This window comes from Daucus carota, chromosome 7, assembly GCF_001625215.2.
Source record: "Daucus carota subsp. sativus chromosome 7, DH1 v3.0, whole genome shotgun sequence".
NCBI lineage: Eukaryota > Viridiplantae > Streptophyta > Magnoliopsida > Apiales > Apiaceae > Daucus > Daucus carota.
Genome location: NC_030387.2, coordinates 31,024,371 through 31,044,565, shown reverse-complemented (window position 1 = coordinate 31,044,565; position 20,195 = coordinate 31,024,371). Strand labels below are relative to the sequence as shown.

General features: G+C 31.7%; 2 pseudogenes; both read right to left on the bottom strand.

The window, feature by feature from the left end:
- Nucleotides 1-2,332: 2,332 nt before the first annotated feature.
- LOC108194912 (protein ETHYLENE INSENSITIVE 3-like) lies at nt 2,333-3,545 on the bottom strand (annotated as a pseudogene).
- An 8,020-nt stretch (nt 3,546-11,565) lies between these two features.
- On the bottom strand, nt 11,566-12,773 carry LOC108194911 (protein ETHYLENE INSENSITIVE 3-like; annotated as a pseudogene).
- Between the last annotated feature and the right edge of the window lie 7,422 nt (nt 12,774-20,195).

The window sequence follows — 20,195 nt, the reverse complement described above, 5'->3', positions numbered from 1 at the left end:
ATTTTGTAATGACATAATGGATTATGGAAAAAATACTAAAACCTACCCGTATTGTTCATTGATGCCCATTGCCTGGGAAATCAGTTCCGAATGTCTGTCACCCATGCTTTTGAAGTACTCTACAAAATCTTCGTTTGCTGCTTCAATTTCATCAACCAACTTTGCAGAATTCATCACTAATGCATGACTTTCCTCAATTACGTTCTCCTTAATTTTGTTGCATCTCTTCCTTTTTATAGTTCTCGACTCCATTGTTCTGAAATAGAGAAATATCTAACTTAGTGGCTTGTTCATGTTTGATGAAGAGCATTTGATGTTTTAACAATTACAAACTATTGACATACACTATTCTATTCATATGGTACTCCGTTGGTAATCACCCTTTTTCATAATAATTATAATTGATTTCTAAAAAATATTAACTACATTATTCTATCAATTAAATATGTGCATAGGCCTAAATTCTTAGGTACAATAAAATAAAAATATAGCAGTGGCGTTTTAAAAAATGAAAGACCCAAATAGAGTACTAAAACAAAAGGACAACAAAATAACCAACCATAAAATATAACACACAGCAACAGAAAATTTAGATTCAAATTAGGGTTTAGCACATTCCACAAAAGAAAAACAGAATGAAGGCAACACCAATTGACAGGGAGAAGATGATGCCAGCATAAGATACAAACTCATCATTTCATTCTTAGTCCTATCATTATATAAATAAATCTCCTGTTAATTGATTTTTTATTCCTGCTAGGGTAAAAAGGGAAAGTAACTAAAAACTTGCTAATTATTTAACACAGAAGTAGTACAATGAATTATTCCATATCAATGCCATTTTGATAATCGGCAATAATCAATTGAAAAACCAATAAATGATTTTGAAACACTCATTTGGGGAAGAACCAAATCATGAACAAAACAAACAAAAGAACCTCTAATACATGTGCTCCATGAATCCTAACAACACAAATATTCTCTAAAATCGAAAGTTTCACATAAAACCACACACATAAAGACGGCATCTTTCCACAAAGTCTAATATTAAACAAACATACACGCATAAACAACATGAAAAAAGTGACCTACTTTCACCTAAAAACACACAAATGAGGAACATATGCGTGGATACATTAAGAAACGAAAGCGATGATTGTTGAACACATTATATATGCATATACACATAAATAAAACAAAGGGGCGTGAAGAATTAAAAGCTCACCAGCTTCTGGGAAATGAAAGAAAACAGTCGCTTGAGCCTGACAAAAATACAAGACTGAGTCAAAGCTTTAGGTTGCCTTGCTCCAACAAAATATAAAGGAGGGTGGTGTGACACATATAGAAACTGAATAAGAATATTATATCCCCATATCCTTTTTTTCTATATAATCTTTATATTTTAGAACTTTTTCTTAAATCCTGATAGTCAAATTATTTTCTTTAATCATATATTCTTTTTTTTTTGGAATAATAAGAATTTTGTAATCTCGTCAATGAGGTAAAGACAAATTTATGTTAATTTTCAATTAAGATTAAAATTATAATTTTTATCGTATTATGAACAAAAATATATTTAAAAAATTCAAAAAGATATGTTTATAACTCATCCTAAAAATAAGTTAATAGAGTTATATTATGTTATATTGAAATTAAGGTAAATATTAAATAAGATAATTATATCTCATACCGGTTCTCTTGTCTTTTTGTAAAGCAATTATGATTTTATCAAAAAAATTATATGAAACACAAAATTTAAAATGCACGTGTGTAAAAATATCATGTATACGAGATTCGAGTTTTCTCTAAAAAAAATTTAGACATTTTAGTCAAAATATATTTTATCAAAATCATATATCGTTTATTTTTAACATGAACAAAATGATATTATTTATCAAATTTGGTGAATGAAAAATATGTTTATAGTCCACACATCTCTTAAACTTCACTTATTCAAGTATGGTGGAATATTGCATTATTATGATAATAAGCTTAATATTATGGCATGTTGATATTAAGTTAAAGTTCAACTAAAATAAAATATAAAATTATCTTTTTTATACTAGCTTTCTCGTCTTCTATATCAACAGTCAGCTATAATTTTACACAGAAATTTATATGAAAAACAAAATTCGAAATGAACACTGTTCAGGGGAAAAAAATCTGGTCATGGTTTGTTACAAACACGGCCTTTTAGTTAAAGTATGGATTTAATTTTGATTTTGATTATATAAATCTAAATTTTTGATAAATAGTTGTTATTATTTTAATATTTTAATTGGACAAGACATAATATTTATCTGATCTAAATCAGGTCAAATTTAATATTTTATTAAACCCATTTATATATTATAAAAATGTAATGACTCCATCTTGTCCACGGCCATAATGCATTAGATGGTTGTTTTCTTTTCGGCAAAAATTCCATGACTCCATCAACAAGCTCTCCCTTAACTAAAGCAGGTGGTGGCACTATCAGCCTCTTTTCGAGTACATCATTTTATAAGTTAAAGAGGTTAGCATCATGAGCCTGGCACTCTTCAACATCAATCTTCTCGATATCTTCCACTTCATCGACATCATATTCACTAGTCTCACATATAATATACGACTTATGGTAAGCAATCACAGGTTTTGTGTGGCTCAAAATAAGGGTAAAGTTTTTGTGATAAAGAATTCTCTTGATTAATAATTGGCAGCCAAATGGCACTCTCTTTGGGTGTCATCTTATCCTGCAAGCATTTGGATTGCCGCACAAACCTATGAATCTTGAAAATGTTAGGAGACATGTGCTTGATCACAGAAATTAAAACCCCAGCCTTCCAAGCTTTCTTCAGATCATGAGGCTTCTTATATGGAGGGATTCTCTAGTCTTTAGGGATGCATAATTGTGGCCGTCATTCCTCATTCCCTATAGGCCACCATGGTGGGGCAATGCCCTTCTCCAACGAGAAACGCCTCTGTGGTGGATCACAGTGATGAGTCAGAGCAGACAAAAGTGAGCCAAGATTCCTATCATGAAGCTCTAGCAAAGCTGAGTGAGGGGAGTTGAGTTGTCATCTCTTTTGCTCTGAATGGAATTGTCGACTTGATATTTTGCGATGGCGGCAGGTTCATTCCTATCAAACCTAACTTTATCCTTCCACCATTCACGAAGATTGTCAGAGGCTCCGATGACGGCTTTCTATTCACAGGGAAGATACCATACACAAAACCCTGAGCGTTAAATTCTTTCATCATTTTCAGCATGCATGTTATTTAGGGAACCCTCATGTGCCGGAGATATTTGCTTTCTCCGTGCTTGCTCCTCGGACTGGCGCTGCTTAGCACTATCAAACACCTCATTGTCATTCTGCGCTTTAACCAGTTGCAGGAGCATTTCGATCTCTCCACATCCTATTCTGTAGTTCATTGACATCTATTTCTTGATCGCTAGAATCACCATCTCCGGTTTCTTCATGTTCCGATTCTAGTACCACCTCTCCTTCCCTCATAGGGGCTCGAAGGAATCCAAGGTTACCATTCATCTCTTCATAATCACCCATAACGGTGGAGCAAAGAATGTATCACTCAGTATTTTGATGTGATTATACCAGTGCCTCCAAATTGAGATATTCTTGTATAGTTAGCCTTTTAGCTTTATGTCAAATGTTCCGCCCGCCAATTTAGTTATTTTATGCAAACCGGAACAAGTTATTCGAGTCGGGCTTTAATATTTTTTACACCCTTTTATTTTTTACTTTTAATAAATTAGATTAAAAACATATATAATCCATATTATGTTACATTAATATAATAAATATTTTATCTTTAGTAATTTATAGATTTTCAACCCTAATCATATCTTCACAATTATTTTTCCCATTATATAGCGTGTGCGTGAAAAATTATACATATCATCTATACAAATTAAATCTAAAAACTTCATTTTTATTTTTTAATGTCACCGGTACGAAGTTAGAGTTTGTGACTCGAGAACAAAGCTACATTCATATTGTGTCATTTACTATCGTGTTATATCTCGAGAATGATATACATTCATACCTGTTTTAATTATTTGTATTTTTTTTTGTTTGTGTACTATCATGTAATTTTCGTGTACTATTCTCGTGCACTGTTAATTATAAAAAGATAAATATATAAATAAATAAATAAACATATAAAATTTAACATTTTTAGATATATATTTACATATATATTATAATATCATATTTTTGAATATATTTTTATAAATTATATTAAATATATGTATATTTACATATGATTTCGTAAAAATATGTATGCTTATATAAATAAATGTATATGTATCTAATATTCTAATATATAGTTAATATTTACATTTTATTTCATGTACTTACAAGTCATGTCCATAACGGTAACATATATCCAGCACTTAATTTAATCATTTCGTGTGTTCGTGTACTCGAAAAGTAAACCCGTATCCATATATTTTATGTCACTTTCATGTGGTGTACCAAGTTGATGACTCTACTTGAAGACAAGACCGAGTCCTTAAGAATCCGTAGCAGAATATATATACAGAAAAAAGAAAGGTCTAGGCAAGATAGAACAAAAAAAACCCATAAAAGAACATTAACAATACCATAGTGTTATGGCATATGTCAAATGTACTAATAATAAACCCCTCGTATGATATCTCTTCACATATTCCTTAGCTTGTTTTATCATCACCACTGACTGATTTCGGTCGGGTATACCCGCTTTGTACATACATTTCTAAAATTTCATTTTATCAACATAAAAAAACTTCAAAGAAATTTCATAAAACAGAAGCAAATGGTGAAAATGAGAAACCTATACCAGCAGTACAGAGATGCAAACTACCCAATTCTATTCTGTTCTTATATGATACTCGGTCAAACAACAAGCCTTCTGCATGCTCTTGAAGATCATAATCCTCTATGCTCAAGCAATCAGATTTTGCAATCTTTGAGTTGGTCTCATCTGTGTCGAGGTCTACAGAACTTTTTATGTAACTTTTGATCTCTTGTCGAAGACCAGTGGTTAATGTTGGTTCTCGAGCTAACGAAAACTGAGTTTTTTTGCCAGAATCTGCATTCTTATCTCCTCCATCTATTGCAGATACTAAAGGACTGACATTAGTAGGCAAAACAGAATCCATGGGACTATGCAACAACTGACTATCACCAACTATTTCCTGTTAAGCACAAGGACATCATTAGAGAAAAATGATATACATAGTTTTGTACCGTTTGCTTCTTTCATGGGAAAAATAGAGAGAACGTAAAGAGAAATGCTGGATGATGAATGTAAATGGTCAAGGAGTTAAAATATATAAAAAAACCATATTCATTTATTAGTGAATACTGAACAAGCAAAAAAACTAACAATATTAGAATTTCAACAAGCCATTAGTATATATTTGAGACTCTTGCAAGGATAATAACAAATCTACTACTGAGAAAATGGAAAGATTTTTGAAATATGAAACAAAAATAATAATTATGATTTGCAAAATGTGCTTCTATTTTATGCATGACATGACATGGCAGCATGCTCACAATAAACAAGAGATAATGTTCTTGGAACCATGTTAAAATTTACAAATAAGCATAAAGGAACACAGCACTGATCATGCAGCATGAATGAAGTAAAGGTAAAAGAACCAAAGTTGTCACTCTGCCTTCCTCCTGTCATGATCCCAGAAACCTCATTCATCACTAAAAAAAAGGACACTTCCTGGCAACTTATTCTAACACATTAGGCAACATTATATCATTAATATACCATTTGTTTAGTGGAGAGTTTCACTCACAGAAGCAATAGCCGGAAAGGGAATTTTAGAACAGTCTGTACAGAATATTAATTCAGTCACTTTACGACAACAAACCTTTTATAAATGTGACTTAATTAGGTGACAGTTTAGTCTAGGGATGTTCACGAACCCAACCAGTCAGACCAAACACATTCACATGACAGTATATATCATACCAAAGTGTGCAACAATTTCATTAAGTGTACAGCATAAAGAGTTCCAGAACATTGCATCTCTATACTGCTCTATTTGAAATTTCACAAACGTTTGTCGACACTAACAATATCTCACCTTATATACAAAAGCCCAATCAGGTAAGTAGAAACACAAAATTCAAAATGTACGTGTACAAAAATCTCATCTGTCATCTGTGCGAGATTCAATTTGTCTCTAAAAAAATTTAGACATACTATCTTAATTGGCAAGTAGCAGCCATTCAGGGGTTGACATTTTCCTCAAATTCATTAAAATGCTCTCGCAACTCGGCCTTATGATTCGGCATTTTATCTCCATGTTCCTTGATATCACTTATTCTTTTCCATGCTTCGAAACTGGTCTCAAATTCCCTTATGATTTGTTCGCATGCTTGGTTGTATTTCTTTGAATGACATTCCAGTGATGTGTAAGTGTCGTCCAAGAATTTGCGAACATCTGTAGCATACGAATTTGGTAGGTTTTCATGCAGCTTTGTGGTCTCTCCCGCCCTTTTCCCTTTTGTTCCCCTTCAGTAGATCAACAATGGCCCTATGAATTGCCAAGATTGAAAATATGTATGGTAATTTTGTAATGACATAATGGATTGTGAAAAAAATACTAAAAGTCACCCGTATTGTTCATTCATGCCCGTTGCATGGGAGATCAGTTCTGAATGTCTGTCACATGCTTTTGAAGTACGTACTCTATGAAATCTTCGTTTGTTGCTTGAATTTCATTACCAACTTTGCTTTGCAGAATTCATCACTAATGCATGAGTTTCCTCAACCATGTTCTCCTTAATTCTGTTGCATCTTTTCCTTTTTGTAGCTCACGACCCCATTGTTCTGAAACTATATATAGATAAATATCTAAGTTAGTGGCTTGTTCATGTTTGATGTTCTCAATATATAGATGAAAGAGCAGTTAGTGTTTTACCATACAAAGAGTTGACATACACGATTTATATGATACTCTAAACTTTATATATTAGTAATCACCATTTTTAAAAAATAATTATAATTAATTTGTAAAATATATTAATTACATTATTCTATCAATTAAATATGTTCAATCACAGGCCTAAATTCTTACATATAATAAAATAAAACAGCAGTGTGGTTTCAAAAAATGAAAGGCTGAAATAGAGTACTAAAAAAAAGGCCCAACAAAATAACCAACCATAAAACTCTAACACAAGCAGCCGAAAATTAAGACTCAAATTAGGGTTTCAAAAAATGAGAACAGTTATGCACTTTTCAGAAAGTGCGGAACAACTATTTTGTAGTTGTTTTATTTTTTTGATTGTTCTGGAGTAGAACAGTGTTCCCAGTATTAATCACACGCTAAAAGAAAAAAATTTATAAATAAAAAAGTCCGGCGGAGCACATGTCTCTCATCAAGATCAACTACCTTTACTCACACAGATGGATGAAAATTTGAGCCAACAGATGACCTTTTAGAGATAAAGAGAGGATTGCCCAAAAGGGAATTTCAGAAAAGTCTGTCCAGAAAATTATTTCAGTTACTTTACAGATACAAACATTTTATAAAATCTGATGATAAGGTGCGAGTTTGGTCTAGGCATGTTCAACACCCCAACAGGCCAGACCAAACACATACACCATAAAAGTATACCCCATTAGGATGATAATCAAAATAGTACTTAGCATACTTTGTATAAATTATCACGGTTGTTTTAGTATGAAAACCATACCAAAGTGTGCAAACAATATCACTCAGTATACTGCAGAAAGAGTTTCAGAACATTGCATTTCTATATGGCTATATTTGACAAACCCTTGTCTGACACTAACAATGTCTCGCCTTATTTATAAAAGCCCGGTTAGGTCAAGTACAAAAATAATGATCATATGTTTTACCTAACAGTTAGGTCAAGTAGAAAAATAATGATCATATGTTTTACCTAAGGAGTGGGTTGTCATACTTGTTAATCATTTAATACAGAAGTAGTACAATGAATTATTCCATGTCAGTGCCATTTTGATTAAAATCAGCAATAATCATTTGAAAAACCAATAAAATAATTTGCAAACACACCCATTTTGCAAAGAACCAAATCAAGAACAAAACAAACAACAGAACCTCTAATACATGTACTCCATGTAATCCTAACAACATAAATATTCCCTGAAACACAAAGTTTCACACAAAACTACACACATAAAGAAGGCATATTTCCACAAAGTCTAATATTAAACAAACACACACACATAAACAACATGAAAAAGGACTCACCTTCAGGCTAAAAACAAAAAAATGAGCAACCTATATCCACCGATACATTACAAACAGCAAGACATGACAACATTGAACACATGATATATGCATATATAAACAGAAGGGCGTGAAGAATTAAAAGCTCACCAGCTTGGAAATGAAAGAAAACGAGTAGTTGGAGCCTGTAAAACAACCAAGACTACAACTCAAAGGTTCAGGTTGCTTTGCTCCAATAAAATATAAAGGATGGCCATGTGGCAAATACATTCCAATGCTTTTTTTTCCTATATAATCTTTATATTTTACTACTTTTACTTAAATTGTGGTATTCTAATTATTTTCTATAATCAATTTTTTTATTTTAGAATAATTAATAATTTTTGTAATCTTTTCAATAGTACGTGGTAGATGCAAATTTATGTAAATTTTCAATTTTAAATTATAATTGTATATAATTTTTATCGTATTATGAATAAAATTATAATATTTAACAAATTTCAAAACGACATGTATATAGTTTGTCCTAAAAAATAAGCTATAAATATGATATTAAGATAGAAATTAAGTTAAAAATTAAATAAGATAAATTATATCTCATATTAGTTCTCTGTCTTTTCTGCCAAGCAATTACGATTTTATCGAAAAGATTATATGAAACACAAAATTTAAATTGCACGTGTACAAAAATCTCATCTCTGTGAGATTCGATTTGTCTCTAAAATATTTAGTCATACTATCTTAATGGGCAAGTAGCACTCATTCAGGGGTTGACATTTTTCTTGAATTCAGTCAACTGCACACCTAACTCGACCTCATGATTCTGCATTTCATCTCCCTGTTCTTTGAGATCACTTAATTTTATTTTCCATGCTTCGAAACTCGTCTCGAATTCCCTCGTGATCTGTTCGCATGCTTTCTTGTATTGCTTACAATGACCTTCGAGTGATGTGTGAGTGTCACCCAAGAATTTGCGAACATCACTAGCATAGGAAGGTGGGAGGTTTTCATGTACCTCCGAGGTCTCTCCCACTCTTGCCCTTTTGTTCCCCTTTAGTAGACCAAGAATGGACCTGTGAATTGACAAGATTGTAAATATGTATCATAATTTTGTAATGACATAATGGATTATGGAAAAAATACTAAAACCTTCCCGTATTGTTCATTGATGCCCATTGCCTGGGAAATCAGTTCCGAATGTCTGTCACCCATGCTTTTGAAGTACTCTACAAAATCTTCGTTTGCTGCTTGAATTTCATCAACCAACTTTGCAGAATTCATCACTACTGCATGACTTTCCTCAATTACGTTCTCCTTAATTTTGTTGCATCTCTTCCTTTTTATAGTTCTCGACTCCATTGTTCTGAAATAGAGAAATATCTAACTTAGTGGCTTGTTCATGTTTGATGAAGAGCATTTGATGTTTTAACAATTACAAACTATTGACATACACTATTATATTCATATGGTACTCCGTTGGTAATCACCATTTTTTCATAATAATTATAATTGATTTCTAAAAAATATTAACTACATTATTCTATCAATTAAATATGTGCATAGGCCTAAATTCTTAGGTACAATAAAATAAAAATATAGCAGTGGCGTTTTAAAAAATGAAAGGCCCAAATAGAGTACTAAAACAAAAGGACAACAAAATAACCAACCATAAAATATAACACACAGCAACAGAAAATTTAGATTCAAATTAGGGTTTAGCACATTCCACAAAAAAAAAAATGAAGGAAGATGATGCCAGCATAAGATACAAACTCATCATTACATTCTTAGTCCTATCATTATATAAATAAATCTCCTGTTAATTGATTTTTTATTCCTGCTAGGGTAAAAAGGGAAAGTAACTAAAAACTTGCTAATTATTTAACACAGAAGTAGTACAATGAATTATTCCATATCAATGCCATTTTGATAATCGGCAATAATCAATTGAAAAACCAATAAATGATTTTGAAACACTCATTTGGGGAAGAACCAAATCATGAACAAAACAAACAAAAGAACCTCTAATACATGTGCTCCATGAATCCTAACAACACAAATATTCTCTAAAATCGAAAGTTTCACATAAAACCACACACATAAAGACGGCATCTTTCCACAAAGTCTAATATTAAACAAACATACACGCATAAACAACATGAAAAAAGTGACCTACTTTCACCTAAAAACACACAAATGAGGAACATATGCGTGGATACATTAAGAAACGAAAGCGATGATTGTTGAACACATTATATATGCATATACACATAAATAAAACAAAGGGGCGTGAAGAATTAAAAGCTCACCAGTTGAGCCTGACAAAAATACAAGACTATGATTCAAAACTTCAGGTTGCCTTGCTCCAACAAAATATAAAGGAGGGTGGTGTGACACATATAGAAAATGAATAAGAATATTATATCCCCATATCCTTTTTTTCTATATAATATTTATATTTAATCATATATTCCTTTTTTTTGGAATAATAAGAATTTTGTAATCTAGGTGAACACAAATTTATGTTAATTTTCAATTAAGATTACAATTATAATTTTTATCGTATTATGAACAAAAATATATTTAAAAAATTCAAAAAGATATGTTTATAACTCATCCTAAAAATAAGTTAATAGAGTTATATTATGTTATATTGAAATTAAGGTAAATATTTAATAAGATAATTATATATCATACCGGTTCTCTCGTCTTTTTTGTAAAGCAATTATGATTTTATCAAAAAAATTATATGAAACACAAAATTTAAAATGCACGTGTATAAAAATATCATGTATACGAGATTCGAGTTTTCTCTAAAAAAAATTTAGACATTTTAGTCAAAATATATTTTATCAAAATCATATATTGTTTATTTTTAACATGAACAAAATGATATTATTTATCAAATTTGGTGAATGAAAAAATATGTTTATAGTCCATACATCTGTTATACTTCACTTATTCAAGTATGGTGGAATATTGCATTATTATGATAATAAGCTTAATATTATGGCATGTTGATATTAAGTTAAATTTCAACTAAAATAAAATATAAAATTATCTTTTTTATACTAGCTTTCTCGTCTTCTATATCAACAAGTCAGCTATAATTTTACACAGAAATTTATATGAAAAACAAAATTCGAAATGTGGGAAAAAAAATCTGGTCATGGTTTGTTACAAACACGGCCTTTTAGTTAAAGTATGGATTTAATTTTGATTTTGATTAGATAAATCTAAATTTTTGATAAATAGTTGTTATTATTTTAATATTTTAATTGGACAAGACATAATTTTTATCTGATCTAAATGAGGTCAAATTTAATATTTTATTAAACTCATTTATATATTATAAAAATGAAATGACTCCATCTTGTCCATGGCCATAACACATTAGATGGTTGTTTTCTTTTAGGCAAAAATTCCATGACTCCATCAACAAGCTCTCCCTTAACTAGAGCAGGTGGTGGTACTATCAACCTCTTTTTGAGTACATCATTTTATAAGTTAAAGAGGTTAGCATCATGAGCCTGGCACTCTTCAACATCAATCTTCTCGATATCTTCCACTTCATCGACATCATAATCACTAGTCTCACATATAAGATACGACTTATGGTAAGCAATCACAGGTTTTGTGTGGCTCAAAATCAAGGTAAAGTTTTTGTGATAAAGAATTCTCTTGATTAATAATTGGCAGCCAAGTGGCACTCTCTTTGGGTGTCATCTTATCCTGCAAGCATTTGGATTGCCGCACAAACCTATATCTTGAAAATGTTAGGAGACATGTGCTTGATCACTGCAGTTAAAACCCCAGCCTTCCAAGCTTTCTTCAGATCATGAGGTTTCTTATATGGAGGGATTCTCTAGTCTTTAGGGATGCATAATTGAGGCCGTCATTCCTCATTCCCTATAGACCACCATGGTGGGGCAATGCCCTTCTCCAACGAGAAACGCCTCTGTGGTGGATCACAGTGATCATGAGTCAGAGCAGACAAAAGTGAGCCAAGATTACTATCATGAAGCTCTAGCAAAGCTGAGTGAGGGGAGTTGAGTTGTCATCTCTTTTGCTCTGAATGGAATTGTCGACTTGATATTTTGCGATGGTGGCAGGTCCATTCCTGTCAAACCTAACTTTATCCTTCCGCCATTCATGAAGATTGTCAGAGGCTCCGATGACGGCTTTCCATTCTCAGGGAAGATACCATACACAAAACCCTGAGCGTTAAATACTTTCATCATTTTCAGCATGCATGTTATTTAGGGAACCCTCATGTGCCCGAGATATGTGCTTTCTCCGTGCTAGCTCCTGGGACAGGCGCTGTTTAGCACTATCAAACACCTCATTGTCATTCTGCGCTTTAACCAGTTGCAGGAGCATTTCGATCTCTCCACATCCTATTCTGTAGTTCATTGACATCTATTACTTGATCGCTAGAATCACCATCTCCGGTTTCTTCATGTTCCGATTCTAGTACCACCGCTCCTTCCCTCATAGGGGCTCGAAGGAATCCAAGGTTACCATTCATCTCTTCATAATCACCCATACCGGTGGAGCAAATAAAGTATCACTAGGTATTTTAATGTGATTATACCACTGCCTCCAAATTGAGATATTCTTGTATAGTTAGCCTTTTAGCTTTATGTCAAATGTTCCGCCCCCCAATTTAGTTATTTTATGCAAATCGGAACAAGTTATTCGAGTAGGGCTTTAATATTTTTTACACCCTTATATTTTTTACTTTTAATAAATTAGATTATAAACATATATAATCCATATTATGTTACATTAATATAATAAATATTATATCTTTAGTAATTTATAGATTTTTAACCCTAATTTGCCTCTCCAGCATATCTTCACAATTATTTTTCCCATTATATAGCGTGTGCGTGAAAAATTATACATATCATCTATACAAATTAAATCTAAAAATTTCATTTTTATTTTTTAATGTCACCGGTACGAAGTTAGAGTTTGTGACTCGAGAACAAAGATACATTCATATTGTGTCATTTACTATCGTGTTATATCTCGAGAATGATATACATTCATACCTGTTTTAATTATTTGTATTTTTTTTGTTTGTGTACTATCATGTAATTTTTGTGTAGTATTCTCGTGCACTGTTAATAAAAAGATAAATAAATAAATAAATAAATAAACATATAAAATTTAATATTTTTAGATATATATTTACATATATATTATAATATCTTATTTTTGAATATATTTTTATAAATTATATTAAATATATGTATATTTACATATGATTTCGTAAAAATATGTATGCTTATATAAATAAAGGTATATGTATCTAATATATAGTTAATATTTACATTTTATTTCATGTACTTACAAGTCATGTCCATAACGGTAACATATATCCAGCACTTAATTTAATCATTCCGTGTGTTCGTGTACTCAAAAAGTAAACCCGTGTCCATGTATTTTATGTCACTTTCATGTGGTGTACCAAGTTGATGACTCTACTTGAACACAAGACCGAGCCCCTAAGAATCCGTAGCAGAATATATATACAGAAAAAAGAAAAGTCTAGGCAAGATAGAACAAAAAAAACCCATAAAATAACATTAACAATACCATACTGTTATGGCATATGTCAAATGTACTAATAATAAACCCCTCGTATGATATCTCTTCACATATTCCTTAGCTTGTTTTATCATCACTACTACTGACTGATTTCGGTCAGGTATACCGGCTTTGTACATACATTTCTAAAATTTCATTTTATCAACATAAAAAAACTTCAAAGAAATTTCATAAAGCAGAAGCAAATGGTGAAAATGAGAAACCGATACCAGCAGTACAGAGATGCAAACTACCCGATTCTATTCTGTTCTTATATGATACTCGGTCAAACAACAAGCCTTCTGCATGCTCTTGTAGATCATAATCCTCTATGCTGAAGCAATCAGATTTTGCAATCTTTGAGTTGGTCTCATCTTTGTCGAGGTCTACAGAACTTTTTATGTAACTTTTGATCTCTTGTCGAAGACCAGTGGTTAATGTTGGTTCTCGAGCTAACGAAAACTGAGTTTTTCTGCCAGAATCTGCATTCTTATCTCCTCCATCTATTGCAGATACTAAAGGACTGACATTAGCAGGCAAAACAGAATCCATGGGACTATGCAACAACTGACTATCACCAACTATTTCCTGTTAAGTACAAGGACATCATTAGAGAAAAATGATATACATAGTTTTGTACCGTTTGCTTCTTTCATGGGAAAAATAGAGAGAACGTAAATAGAAATGCTGGATGATGAATGTAAATGGTCAAGTAGTTAAAATATATAAAAAAACCATATTCATTTATTAGTGAATACTGAACAAGCAAAAAAATAACAATATTAGAATTTCAACAAGCCATTAGTATATATTTGAGACTCTTGCAAGGAAAATAACAAATCTACTACTGAGAAAATGGAAAGATTTTTGACATATGAAACAAAAATAATAATTATGATTTGCAAAATGTGCTTCTATTTTATGCATTACATGACATGGCTGCATGCTCACAATAAACAAGAGATAATGTTCTTGGAACCATGTTAAAATTTACAAATAAGCATAAAGGAACACAGCACTGATCATGCAGCATGAATGAAGTAAAGGTAAAAGAACCAAAGATGTCACTCTGCCTTCCTCCTGTCATGATCCCAGAAACCTCATTCATCACTAAAAAAAAAGGACACTTCCTGGCAACTTATTCTAACACATTAGGCAACATTATATCATTAATATACCATTTGTTTAGTGGAGAGTTTCACTCACAGAAGCAATAGCCGGAAAGGGAATTTTAGAACAGTCTGTACAGAAAATTATTTCAGTCACTTTACGACAACAAACCTTTTATAAATGTGACTTAATTAGGTGCCAGTTTAGTCTAGGGATGTTCAGGAACCCAACCAGTCAGACCAGACACATTCACATGACAGTATATACCATACCAAAGTGTGCAACAATTTCATTCAGTGTACAGCATAAAGAGTTTCAGAACATTGCATCTCTATACCGCTCTATTTGAAATTTCACAAACGTTTGTCGACACTAACAATATCTCACCTTATATACAAAAGCCCAATTAGGTAAGTAGAAACACAAAATTCAAAATGTACGTGTACAAAAATCTCATCTGTCATCTGTGCGAGATTCAATTTGTCTCTAAAAAAATTTAGACATACTATCTTAATTGGCAAGTAGCAGCCATTCAGGGGTTGACATTTTCTTTAAATTCATTAAACTGCTCACGCAACTCGGCCTTCTGATTCTGCATTTTATCTCCATGTTCCTTGATATCACTTATTTTTTTCCATGCTTCGAAACTGGTCTCAAATTCTCTTATGATCTGTTCGCATGCTTGGTTGTATTTCTTTGAATGACATTCCAGTGATGTGTAAGTGTCGTCCAAGAATTTGCGAACATCTGTAGCATACGAAGTTGGTAGGTTTTCATGCAGCTTTGTGGTCTCTCCCGCCCTTTGCCCTTTTGTTCCCCTTCAGTAGATCAACAATGGCCCTATCAATTGCCAAAATTGAAAATATGTATCGTAATTTTGTAATGACATAATGGATTGTGAAAAAAATACTAAAAGTCACTCGTATTGTTCATTCATGCCCGTTGCATGGGAGATCAGTTCCGAATGTCTGTCACATGCTTTTGAAGTACGTACTCTATGAAATCTTCGTTTGTTGCTTGAATTTCATTACCAACTTTGCAGAATTCATCACTAATGCATGAGTTTCCTCAACCATGTTCTCCTTAATTCTGTTGCATCTTTTCCGTTTTGTAGATCGCGACCTCATTGTTCTGAAACTATATATAGATAAATATCTAAGTTAGTGGCTTGTTCATGTTTGATGTTCTCAATATATAGATGAAAGAGCAGTTAGTGTTTTACCATACAAAGAGTTGACATACACGATTTATATGATACTCTAAACTGTATATATTAGTAATCACCATGTTTAAAAAATAATTATAATTAATTTGTAAAATATATTAATTACATTATTCTATCAATTAAATATGTTCAATCACAGGCCTAAATTCTTACATATAATAAAATAAATTCTTACATATAATAAAATAAAACAGCAGTGTGGTTTCAAAAAATGAAAGGCTGAAATAGAGTAATAAATAAATGCCCAACAAAATAACCAACCATAAAACTCTAACACAAGCAGCCGAAAATTGACTCAAATTAGGGTTTCAAAAAATGAGAACAGTTATGCACTTTTGAGAAAGTGCGGAACAACTATTTTGCAGTTGTTTTATTTTTTTTGATTGTTTTGCAGTAGAACAGTGTTCCCAGTATTAATCACACACTAAAAGAAAAAATTTAGAAATAAAAAAGTCCGGCGGAACACATGTCTCTCATCAAGATCAACTACCTTTACTCACACAGATGGATGAAAATTTGAGCCAACAGATGACCTTTTAGAGATAAAGAGAGGATTGCCCAAAAGAGAATTTCAGAAAAGTCTGTCCAGAAAATTATCTCAGTTACTTTACAGATACAAACATTTTATAAAATCTGATTTATGATAAGGTGCCAGTTTGGTCTAGGCATGTTCAACACCCCAACACGCCAGACCAAACACATACACCATAAAAGTATACCCCATTGGGATGATAATCAAAATAGTAATTAGCATACTTTGTATAAATTTTCACCGTTGTTTTAGTATGAAAACCATACCAAAGTGTGCAACCAATATCACTCAGTATACTGCAAAAAGAGTTTCAGAACATTGCATTTCTATACGGCTATATTTGACAAACCCTTGTCGACACTAACAATCTCTCGCCTTATTTATAAAAGCCCGGTTAGGTCAAGTAGAAAAATAATGATCATATGTTTTACCTAACAGTTAGGTCAAGTAGAAAAATAATGATCATATGTTTGACCTAAGGAGTGGGTTGTCATACTTGCTAATCATTTAATACAGAAGTAGTACAATGAATTATTCCATATCAGTGCCATTTTGATTAAAATCAACAATAATCATTTGAAAAACCAATAAAATAATTTGCAAACACACCCATTTTGCAAAGAACCAAACCAAGAACAAAACAAACAACAGAACCTCTAATACATGTACTCCATGTAATCCTAACAACATATATATTCCCTGAAACACAAAGTTTAACACAAAACTACACACATAATTAAGAAGGCATATTTCCACAAAGTCTAATATTAAACAAACACACACACATAAAACAACATGAAAAAGGACCCACCTTCAGGCTAAAAACAAAACATGAGCAACCTATATCCACGGATACATTACAAACAGCAAGACATGACAGCATTGAACACATGATATATGCATATACATATAAATAAACAGAAGGGCGTGAAGAATTAAAAGCTCACCAGCTTGGAAATGAAAGAAAACAGGTCGTTGGAGCCTGTAAAACAACCAAGACTACAACTCAAAGGTTCAGGTTGCTTTGCTCCAATAAAATATAAAGGATGGCCATGTGGCAAATACATTCCAATGCTTTTTTTTTCCTATATAATCTTTATATTTTACTACTTTTACTTAAATTGTGATATTCTAATTATTTTTTTTAATCATTTTTTTATTTTAGAATAATTAATATTTTTTATAATCTTTTCAATATTACGTGGTAGATGCCAATTTATGTAAATTTTCAATTTTAAATTATAATTGTATATAATTTTTATCGTATTATGAATAAAATTATAATATTTAACAAATTTCAAAACGACATGTTTATAGTTTGTCCTAAAAAATAAGCTATAAATATGATATTAAGATAGAAATTAAGTTAAAAATTAAATAAGATAAATTATATCTCATATTAGTTCTCTGTCTTTTCTGCCAAGCAATTACCATTTTATGGAAAAGATTATATGAAACACAAAATTCAAATTGCACGTGTACAAAAATCTCATCTCTGTGAGATTCGATTTGTCTCTAAAATATTTAGTCATACTATCTTAATGGGCAAGTAGCACTCATTCAGGGGTTGACATTTTTCTTGAATTCAGTCAACTGCACACCTAACTCGACCTCATGATTCTGCATTTCATCTCCCTGTTCTTTGAGATCACTTAATTTTATTTTCCACGCTTCGAAACTCGTCTCGAATTCCCTCGTGATCTGTTCACATGCTTTCTTGTATTCCTTACAATGACCTTCGAGTGATGTGTAAGTGTCGCCCAAGAATTTGCGAACATCACTAGCATATGAAGGTGGGAGGTTTTCATGTACCTCCGAGGTCTCTCCCACTCTTGCCCTTTTGTTCCCCTTTAGTAGATCAAGAATGGACCTGTGAATTGACAAGATTGTAAATATGTATCATAATTTTGTAATGACATAATGGATTATGAAAAATATACTAAAACCTACCCGTATTGTTCATTGATGCCCATTGCCTGGGAAATCAGTTCCGAATGTCTGTCACCCATGCTTTTGAAGTACTCTACAAAATCTTCGTTTGCTGCTTGAATTTCATCAACCAACTTTGCAGAATTCATCACTAATGCATGACTTTCCTCAATCACGTTCTCCTTGATTTTGTTGCATCTCTTCCTTTTTACAGTTCTCGACTCCATTGTTCTGAAATAGAGAAATATCTAAGTTAGTGGCTTGTTCATGTTTGATGAAGAGCATTTGACGTTTTAACAATTACAAACTATTGACATACACTATTCATATGGTACTCCGTTGGTGATCACCATTTTTCATAATAATTATAATTGATTTCTAAAAAATATTAACTACATTATTCTATCAATTAAATATGTGCATAGGCCTAATAAAAATATAGCAGTGGCGTTTTAAAAAATGAAAGGCCCAAATAGAGTACTAAAACAAAAGGACAACAAAATTAGCACATTCCACAAAAGAAAAACAGAATGAAGGCAACACCAATCGACAGGGAGAAGATGATGCCAGCATAAGATACAAACTCATCATTTCATTCTTAGTCCTATCATCATATAAATAAATCTCCTGTTAATTGATTTTTTATTCCTGCTAGGGTAAAAAGGAAAAGTAACTAAAAACTTGCTAATTATTTAACACAGAATTAGTACAATGAATTATTCCATATCAATGCCATTTTGATAATCGGCAATAATCAATTGAAAAATCAATAAATGATTTTGAAACACTCATGTGGGGAAGAACCAAATCATGAACAAAACAAACAAAAGAACCTCTAAATGTGCTACATGAATCCTAACAACACAAATATTCTCTAAAACCGAAAGTTTCACATAAAACCACACACATAAAGACGGCATCTTTCCACAAAATCTAATATTAAACAAACATACACGCATAAACAACATGAAAAAAGTGACCTACTTTCATCTAAAAACACACAAATGAGGAACATATGCGTGGATACATTAAGAAACGAAAGCCTTATATATGCATATACACATAAATAAAACAAAGGGGCTTGAAGAATTAAAAGCTCACCAGCTTCTGGGAAATGAAAGAAAAGAGTCGCTTGAGCCTGACAAAAATACAAGACTATGAGTCAAAGCTTGAGGTTGCCTTGCTCCAACAAAATATAAAGGAGGGTGGTGTGACACATATAGAAACTGAATAAGAATATTATATCCCCATATCCTTTTTTTTCTATATAATCTTTATATTTTGGAACTTTTTCTTAAATGATGGTCTAATTATTTTCTTTAATCATATATTCCTTTTTTTGGAATAATAAGAATTTTGTAATCTCGTCAACGAGGTAAACACAAATTTATGTTAATTTTCAATTAAGATTACAATTATAATTTTTATCGTATTATGAACAAAAATATATTTAAAAAATTCAAAAAGATATGTTTATAACTCATCCTATAAATAAGTTAATAGAGTTATATTATGTTATACTGAAATTAAGGTAAATATTAAATAACATTATTATATCTCATACCGGTTCTCTCGTC